We start from the raw sequence: 10,529 nt of genomic DNA, 5'->3' as shown, positions 1-10,529 counted from the left end.
ATTTATAAAAAAGGTCTTTCACAGTACACTGATCAACCAACATAAACAATCACAAACCTCAAGTTTTGGCAGTGCTCATCTCCTTAAAATGAGCACTAGTTAATTTGCATGGTGCTTAAGGGTAAGTATTCTGTTCAATCAAGGATCACTCCTGTGAATTTGTAAAAAGGTAAGTGGCTACAAACACTTACTCTAGGATATACATCATTTTCCGTTTATATTGGTATCAAAAATGACTTAACGCAACGTCATGTTTATATGATAATCTTAAAAAGAGACTCAGGAAACAAAATGTCGAAGCTAAGAATGATTGCTTGTTTTTCCTTTACATTTCAGTATTTGTTTAACTTTTGTGAAAGGGTCTGGTAAACTTGAAATTGGTAATGTTTGCGTATAATTTTCATTTTATCGGGAAAAAAATCTAGTCGTAAAAGCACTTTAATGAGGGTTTTTTAACAATGCAAATACATTCATATTTCAATTATTTAACCTATTTATACAGTTCAACACTAATAAAACAAATGTTTTACATTCCACCTATTGTTTGTTTTGTTTTTTTGGCAATATCATCTGTATGTGTATATATTGAACATGTATGTCCATAATATGTAGTGTTGTGATCCAGTTGGCAATCAATTGAATTGCTTCATTGAAATTTGTATATAATCTCCTGCGTTCAGTTACAGCGAACGTTCGCCATTGACCGTTTGTTTCGCATCAACCCTACTTGAAAGATGAAGATCGCTGCAAACATTTACTGATGATGATCCCATCAAATAAAAATCGATTGTGATTGATACATGTTGAAATAACATACAATTTAGAAACTTATAGCAAATATTGGAGTGCTTCTTGAGAACAAATATGTTGTTCAATGTTGTTGCAGTTTAAAAGTGCATATACGTATTTCCTTAATTATGCAACAACATCCACGTCGGCCTGTGTGGATTTGTAAGCGAACTAGTAAAAGCCTATGTTCGCGATTTGTAGAACAGTTCCCAGCGAATCATGTCGTTCAATAGAGCGAAATCGCGAATCGTTTGCGAACGCTGGCGATCTTTTTCGTTTAAAAAGCACTGCTTGCCTGCCATGTATACAAAGGTAGTTGATTTAACGTTTGAAAAAGCAGACCACTATTAAGCACGTAGTACAACAAAATTTGTTCACAGGCAATCATGTATAATCACATATTTAATTGTTCATACACAACAAAGCTCAATTTTAAACTTCTTTTTAAAACAATTCATAACACAAAACAATTGTAGTAAACATGTTTGCTGAACTTCGTTTCTTATATTGTTTTTAAAATTATCTGATCATACTTATATCACTGATCTACAATTGCTTATATACTAAGCTAATACCCTTTAATGAGATACACAATCTTATGTTGTTCATAGATCATATATTTTCAAGTGCATTCACAAAATATTACAAGAACAAATAATAAGAAAATGCAAGGACGCCAATAATAATAAATATACATACGATGCGACCATTCACACTTTGTACACCGCAAAGCCACGGTCACTTGTTAAGCAACAATAGAAAACAATTGTGCAAGTAACAGATGAATTGAGAAAGTTACTAAGTCTGTTCTATTAACTTACTTATCTTAAAGTTAACCGAAAAAAAATATGTTACATTCAATATGTTTTTTGAGGATTGTAATAGAACAGCTAAAAGGGACCTTTTCAAGTTATGGTAAATTGACAAAATTAAAAAAAAATCTGATGGTTTTAGATTTGCAGCTTTGCGCTGTAGTAATGATAATTGTGAGGAAACAGTAATACTGAACGTTAACTGTGTTCTACAATATCCATTTTATGAATCTTTAACGATTTGAAAACCGGAAAATTGTAAAGCGTTACAACGCGAACCGATTGAATAATTTGGAGTGTTCAATTGTTATCGTTATATTTTGTGACATCACGAGGATTACTTATATATTTATAAAATACACCACTCACTCTGTGAGCACGGATGGTCGAGTGATTTAAGTGTTCGAATTTTACTCTAAGGGCCAGTGGTTCAAGTCAAATTAATGTTGTTGTTTTTTCTATCTTCAATTTCATTCTTGTTTTATAAGGTAATTCCTTAGTTCCAATGTTTTTACATTTATCAATTTCAAGCATGTAATGACAAACTTCAATACATGCCCAACTCTGTGAAAATGTTCTTTAACTGATTATCACGCGAGTTTGATCGGGGAATTTTTAATGTCATTACAATTAAAAAATGGCTTGTCCATAGATTTGCCATTAACGCTGATTTGTAAGTATTTGCCTCGGCGTTTTTCTGTCTTTGATGTAATACAAACCGTGCCACTGAGGTTTTATTGTGTCGTTGCAAATAGGGGGATAAAAGGTATATAAAGTATGTGTCTGCCGTTCAGCGATGATAAAAAGTTTTAAATTGTAATGGTTGGTCACGTTAACCAAAAGATATAGCCATATGTATGTATTGGTAATCATACCAGTGTAAATATGCGTCTAAAATAAGAATGAAACGCGTCCTTTTCAAACTCCACTTATTTACAAGACGACAATAGAAAAACATTATTGGATTACAAAATACTTACACGACAAATAAAAACAAAAACACACGTGACGTTCACTCACACTCCTTTAATAGCAACACAAAATTGTCTTATTAACAGTAGACAAACTAAAAGACTGATTAGCAAGCAAGTGCATTTTTAAACCAAAACAAATAAATAAACAAGTTTTATTTTATAGTATATCAAAATTTAAAGATATCTGTAAAAAAGAGATAATTTGGGTATGTCACATATAATCCTCTCTATGGTATTTTTTTTTAAATTATTTAATTGTGTCAAACGAAAACTCTTAACTAGCCTGAGTTGCTATATTTTAGAATTTTAATGTCACATGCGAACTTCGAACGTGTTTACCATTGATGAATGCATTTTCGGGCAACTTCCTTTGCCGTCTGTCGTATGTCGTTGCCAAGCGGCAGTAACTCGTGTATGATTCGTGTCTGTTGTCCCAACTTGAAGCCCATCCAAACCACACCCACAATACCCGCAACGCCTACAGTACATGCAAGAAGGGTTTTCAAAGTTATGGGTGGACCGTTAAAATGGTTCAGAAGCAAAGCATGCTCATTGACTTCATAGAATTCCGTTGTTAGCATGCCGTTTTCATTATACTTTATAATCAGAATTGATGAGATATCGTTCCCATTCGGTGGCAATGCGAGTTGCTCTCGGTCTACGAAATTTACAAATAAGGCAGTGTCAAGTCTTGACCTCCCCGCTACCTTGGTCCTCGCGTAACTTAGCAACCTTTTGTTCCATGTCGATAAATTGTTCTGAAAAGGCTGCACAGCTAGGTTCAAGTCGCGTAGTCTTTCAGCCGCCATTTTGCGTTGGTATTTGAATTGTAGATGCGGTTTTAAGTGATACTTTGTCTGAAAGTATAAACAAGATTTGCAACAGGTTACTCTTGTAACTAAACTTAAAGGATCAAACCTTAACGGTCAATCCGTAATGCAAAGTGATGTAAGAAGTTGTCACAGGTCAGAAACCGCTGACTGTGAGATCGGGTAGCCGATGTGGGTGTAGCCTGTAGATTATAGAGACAATGAATTGAGCCAGTTATGTCTTGATGTTCTTTGTGTTGACTGGTACATGTATATCAGGTCCGTGTTAACGTAACATTCTAGGATAACTTTTCGGTTTCATTTTGCATCGGTGTTATTTTTTCGCATTTAATCTTTGAAGCTGGTGTTACCCTAAAACTCTGGCAATGTCTTTAAAACAAACAACGATTTGTCGAGTATTCACAGAAAGCAATATTATCTATCAATCTCCTTACAATTTAATGGTCGATGTCACTGCAAAATAAAAGTCTCGATGTATAGTGAAATGATTTTCAATATCTACACGTATTTTAAAAAATGCCCCTGATATTTAACACGTCTTCACACGATAACATGTAAAGTGTCATTCACGAGCCAATGAGTCAGTAGGAAAGAAAGAGGGATAGAAGCATGTAAAAAGCGGCCTTATACTCAAAGGTTATTGCCAGTTTATTGAACTTTATATTGTACGTATGTTGTGTTACTAATAATACAATTATTGTAGATATCTTGAATTATGTTGATCCACTGAATCTTGTCTAAACGCATATGTCCTTTAAAATGGAATGCATATAATATGGGTTTGCAATTGTTTACAAACGCTTAAAATATCGTAAATTAATCAATAACTGTCTATCTACAATAATATAATTGCTATTATTTGCGTTTTTATTGGAATTCTGTTAAACAAGAAGAATTGAATTAATCTATTAACTAAGAACAAATACTCAATCGTTTGACATTGAGACAAAAAATTTTTTATTTGTTTCCACTAACATCGCCAAAAAGTTAGAGTAGATAGGTCGGCTTTCTTTTTTTCTTTATATATTTGTTAAGATTCACTACTTTAATAAGTGTATGCAGTTAAACGTCGAAATCTTCATAATCTTGATTTAACACTATTGGTGTCGTTATTGTTTGTTAATGTAAAATTAATATGATCGAATGTTCCAAACATTATCGCAAACTTATTACTTATTGAAGTTAATATAGTGAATATGATCGACTGTAGCAACATTTATTAACACACGAGTTATGGAATCCCAGAAACAAAGAGATTTGAGTAGTCAGCAATTAGTCGGTCGTGTAAGTGAAAACAATCAATGATATTTTACCACTTATTAGCTGAGCCCAATGTATACCCCTTAAATCACCTTGTGACATTATCTGTACAAATCTAAAATTTACAAATATACCGAGATTACTTATACAAACAACAAATATACAAGTGATACTTACGCAAGACCTTTACAGCAACTACCGTTTTTCCCGTGTTTTCTTGTCCTTTTTGTACGCGAATTTAAATATGGACACTCATTGCAGGAGTATTTAATTTTAAATATGTTACAGTAAGTATTTACCGCACGATTCAGGTACCGGCTCAGATATACCAAGTTTATATACTTCAGTTTTCTCTATTTTGGGATACCTCAATTATCACGGCGTGACTATGTCTTATGATTATTACTAATGCATGACATAATAGCTTAAATTAGCAAATTGTTATGCTGTTGAAAGCTTTAATATTCGTCTTTACCTTACATACATTGACCTTGACCATATTATTTATTTTCTTAAAATAGATTTTCAGAAAATACCGCAATGTTGAATGTTTAAATACGTTATTAATGATTATTGATTGGATTTTGGTGCATGTATTGGCATGTAAAGAAAAAGGAATATGTCACTGTGCTTGAATAATAAATAAGCAAGTCATTTAAATGCAGACACATGCAAGATGATCGGATTTTCAGAAAATAGTTTGTACATGTTCATTTCTATCTAAAATTAGATTTAATTAGTAAATTGATTGTAAAAGATGTTCTGAAACTTGATGAAATTCTTAAAAACATTTAACGTCGATATTGGCAAGATTTTAATTAAACAATGTTAATTAGTTTTTGTTCAGTGTGCATTATAGCGCGTAATGAAATAGCGCGTATAGGTCATAATGCCACAATGCCCGGCAATTGCAATGCAATGCACCGATTTTAACTGTAAGCGGCATCCGAAAGAAGCAAGTCCAACAGCTGCTTTTCGGATTTAACTGGTCCTTTCAAAAAAGTTATGTCAACGGTCTAGTGGACCACCGTCAGTGTTGATCCCTATTTAAAAGTGTTGTGTAGTGTTCTTTATTTGTGCGTCTACTTTTGAGAAATTGTTAACAGTATTGACAATCATTAACACATACCACTTTTAGTCCGATTTATTTATTAAATAAACTTTTTTGAGTTTAACTCGAGTCTGATTAGAAACATTTTATTCATTTAGCGTTACTATATTATGAGAAATAAGCTGGAGCTTTTGCAGCTATTTTCCCAAAAACCGAAACGTTTTCTTCAATAAGGAAACACGTGACATCATTGTTTACACAAATGGCAGGGGCCGTGTTGGAACATTGTGTTGCACACTAAATGGTTAAAAACAAAGGACATGAGTAAAAGTAAACATGATTTTTTTTTCAAAATTAATATATGCCCTACATATAATGATAAATTCAATTAGAATCAACATTGTAAACATTGATGAATAATGAGCAAAACTCATTTGTCTTCACTCACAGCATGTATATCATATTGTGTATATTAAATACTGTAGCGAGAGGCAGGCCGACTTCCTGAGGCCGCCGACGAGCGCTATGTGCGCGGCCTCACAATGACGATGTGCCTTCCGAAGCCCTCGGAGGGCCAATTACAAAATAACAAGATAATTAAATGTTTTCCTCAGGCAACCTGCCTTTTGATTAGAACATTAAAGTGATCAAGTCGCCACGAATATTTACAATGCGACAATCAGGGGACCGTTGCCTTCAATGAAGCTTTTCGCTTCAATGAACCCCTAGCTATTCGACATCCCAAGGCCCTAGGTGAAACGTCCAACACCTAGTACGACTTCCGTAGACACAAACCCTCTGAAGACCCTCTAAACTTGCAACAGGAACTCTGCAGCCCGGGCAGCAACGTTTGAAGTCAACGTTATTATCCAAATGCTACAGAGAAATGTTTTTTAGAGTACCGCACACTTTCTTCAGATGTTGTCCTGATCGCATCCGCAGGAAAAGTGATCGATTTGCCTATTTTCGAGCCTTTATATACTGGCGAACCGAGCGCCACCTAGTCGACGGAAAGATACGATCCGGAAACCATCGACGTTACCGAACTTCCTTAGCATCTGACGAAGCTAACCGATTTCTCCTCCGAACTCAACGGAGATTACATACTATCAATTCCTTCTCCACTGCCTCAGAAACAAGCCGAATATATATGCAGGATTTTATTTACACTCATTCCTTAAATATCAAATGCTCTAGACATTCTTAATAAATCATTTCCAATATCGAAAATAGAACTTACTGTGTTATTTTAATTAACATATCCATATTGTTTACTTGGCAAATGTAGAACTAAGGTAAGTAATTATAATGTAACCGTGAAGATGCGTGAATCATCTAATTCGAACCCAAAACATTTTTGTCACAATACACTTTAACTTACACAGAATCAGAAAGCACATAAACACTTTTTACAACTTTCTCCAAAGTGTGGCGTACTTTAATTGTATTACATCATAGTTACACAAATGAGTTTGAAGACAAGTACGTTACTACATTGTATAATCTGACAATATCCACATTCAATTTCATTATAGACGGTACATTTAGCTCTTATAATATACTATTAATCTAATGTGTTGCAAGTAAACTCCAAATATAATTAATCCAAATGCGCACATTCTTGCATCGCTATTGGAACTTGACGCTACTTCTGAGTAAAGAGCGATTTCTTGCAAAACTTAAACATGGTTGATAAACATATTGAATCTGTATAGACTATTTAATGTAGGTAACAAATGTTAATCAGGGGCGGTTCCAGGATTTCTGGTTAGGGGGGGAGCGGGATATTGAAAGATTTGCTGGGGGTCAAGGGGGCCGCTAGGGCCCCTGGCGGGTGCAGGGCAAACCTCTGCTAGGGGGTCCAGGGGGCGATGCCCCCCGTAAGCTCCACGATTTTAGTGATTTTGAAGGCTTTGACAACCCCATCTCGAGCATGTCACGCCTTATATACTTCCATCAAAGTACCTTCTTATAATGCCAAAAAATGCATAGTTTATCGTTTAGGGGGTCTAAAGGGGCTTCGGAAGCTTCACGATTTTAATGATTTTGAAGGCTTTGACAACCACTTCTCGAGCATGTCACGCCGTATATACTTTCATCAAAGTACCTTCTTATAATGCCAAAAAAGTGCATAGTTTATAGTTTTGGGGGTCCAGGCCCCCCCCCCCCCGGAAGCTCTACGATTTTAATGATTTTGAAGGCTTTGATAAGTTTAAATAGATGATTTAGATCTAGTTAAGTGTAAAACAACAAATGAATTGACTTTACTTTGGATATTTTAGGGGGGGGGGGAGAGGCGTACGCCGCGTCCGCCGCCCCCTGGGAGCCGCCTATGTTAATACTAATAAAATAATTAAGAAACCCAAATATAAGAAAGATTATTATTTAAATGTTTAAACAGTCTCCTTAATGACAATATTATAGAGTCACTGCGAGTTCCAGATTGAATATTTAGAGGATAATACACGGCTCAGCCGGGCCGGGTAGTGATAATCGGCCCGCAGGGAGCATAACAGCCCGATTATCACTGCCCGGCCCGGCTCAGCCGTGTATTAACGTCTATAATATATATCTTACTTTTATACTAAATTATAGATGGGCACATGTTTTGAGTCATAAAATCATACTATTTTGGTCCTTTACTAAAATTTATGAAGAACCAGCTTTCCGTACTTATATTTTCTTTGAATTGATTACGTAATTTATGAAGTATCTCATGTGACGTAATTAAAATGACGAAACTAGCTAGACGCTTTGGATTAAAGGACAACAACAAATCGGACTAAGAGTGTTTTTATTTAACAGTTAAATATTTGCTAAGCATTGAACGATTAGTGTGTGTGTTTACGATGGATTATTATAATATTAAATTATATTATGAATGTGAATAACAGTGTTGGGATATAAAACTGGAATGAAACTGGTGGGACTGCATTTTCGATTTCGTTAAAATGTCGAATAACGCGATGTTTTGTTGAATAATTGATGGATTAAATTTAAGAAAAGTGTAAATCATAAAGTGAATTGTTTTTTAACTGTTCGAAGGAATTAAAAGGGTAATTTCTTTGATGAATAAGTTGTTCCTTTGTCAGTCGTTCAAAGAATGTCTATCCACAAAGAATTGCCTGCTTACATCCAGTTTTTTAAAATGGAAAAGGTGGATGGCGATGAAGAAATATGTCCATAGTTTTAACTCGTCATGGAAGCAAATTAAACTTTACGAAAATAAAAATGGTTATTACACAACTTTGGTGAGTAAAACAATAACCTAGATGTTTTACTTTTTATGGCTAAGACTGGATGTGGACGCCATTTTTTCCAGTTGAACGTCACGCGCACACATTCTGAGGGCCGAATATAAATAATCGGCCCTAGGGCCGAATATTTATGATGACCCCGCAATGGTGATAATGGCATGAACAACTGTACAAATTTGTTACTATATATAGTAAGCTATGTATTATATAACGCTATTTGTTTGTACACTAATTGATAATCTTAACATACATACAAGTGGCGGTATAAACAGTACAGGACCTTATATTAGGCTTGGCGAAATTGCCGGTCCGCCGGTCCTGACCGGCAGATTTCCATTTGGTCCGGCAGGTTTAACAAGAATGTCGGTCCTGGTGACCGGCAAAATGTGAAATGATTGCAAACAAATCAATTTTTTTTCAAGTTGAAAATTCGAAGAGCAAACCGCTTACTACATCATGAAAATGAAATCGCTCGTTGTTTTGATGTTTGCTGTAGGTTTGTTACGTACAATAAGCAAATCCAACTGGTTACACAACAACTACTTTAAACTCGGTTGCAAAATCGGCAACTGCGTTCTAACAAAAAAGATCTGATAGCTTTGACATATTTTTTCGAGTAGGATAAGGACATTAAAATATGGTATAAAGAGATCAAGATGTGATCGCTGCCATCTTTGAATTTTCTAGTTATGTTGTTGTTGTTTTTCGGTCCGGCTAAATTTTCTCCGGACCGGCACATTTTCTCAAATGCCTGTCCGGATGACCGGCAGATTTTTTCTAATTTCGCCATGCCTGATTTAATATTCTAAAATAGATGAAAGTGCACAAACGTTAGCTACTTTAATCAATAACTCGATTGAAACCGGTATATTTCCAGCCTTACTAAAAATATCCAATTGTCTAACAGTTCACAAAGGTGGGGATAGATATAATCCAAACGAAGTATGACCAATTTCTGTAATACATTCACTGTCTAAATAAATAGAACGACCTGTTTCTAATCAATTAAATGCATTTTTTAAAGAATGGTAGATTAATGTACATTTATTTCACTTTTGCTTCAGACAAAATCACTCATGTCGAACAGCTTTGCTGATTCATGGTCGTGATATGGATGATTCTACTTCACAAACTGAAACTCAACTATTAATTTCGTTAAAACCACACACCTTGGCATAGTAAATTTAAGCATAAATAAGAAAAAACATACTATATCTATGCCAATAAGAATATATATGGTGGTTACAAGATAAAAATCCGTATTTTTTGCACTAAAAAACTTGAAAATAATCGAGTTTGTCAAAATGGACGTATACGTCTAGAAATCCTACTTTCGGTTTTAAAAGCGGTACCGTTTGATAAATAATAAATTACTTGCAAACTAGGCTATATATTTAATTTTATCTTTGCCAAACAGAATATATCTGGTGGTTACAAGGTAGAAATCATTCTTTTTTGCGCCTTTAAACTTAAAAATAATCACGTTTGTCGAAATGGACGTATCTATTTATAGAACAATTTTAACAAATTACCATGATATTCAAGCTATATCATGC

The 10,529-nt window shown here is 34.6% G+C and overlaps 1 long non-coding RNA gene across 1 annotated transcript; it reads right to left on the bottom strand.

Annotated features, from left to right (window-relative positions):
* Nucleotides 1-2,607: 2,607 nt before the first annotated feature.
* On the bottom strand, nt 2,608-5,127 carry LOC127854210 (uncharacterized). Its single transcript, XR_008036966.1, has 2 exons — nt 4,843-5,127; nt 2,608-3,432 (listed from the first exon to the last, which is right to left on the bottom strand). It is a non-coding gene; the product is annotated as an uncharacterized LOC127854210 (long non-coding RNA).
* Between the last annotated feature and the right edge of the window lie 5,402 nt (nt 5,128-10,529).

Source organism: Dreissena polymorpha, chromosome 12 (genome assembly GCF_020536995.1).
Source record: "Dreissena polymorpha isolate Duluth1 chromosome 12, UMN_Dpol_1.0, whole genome shotgun sequence".
Taxonomy (NCBI): domain Eukaryota; kingdom Metazoa; phylum Mollusca; class Bivalvia; order Myida; family Dreissenidae; genus Dreissena; species Dreissena polymorpha.
Note: the sequence above shows the minus strand (reverse complement) of the source record. Positions and strands in the feature narration are given on the sequence as shown.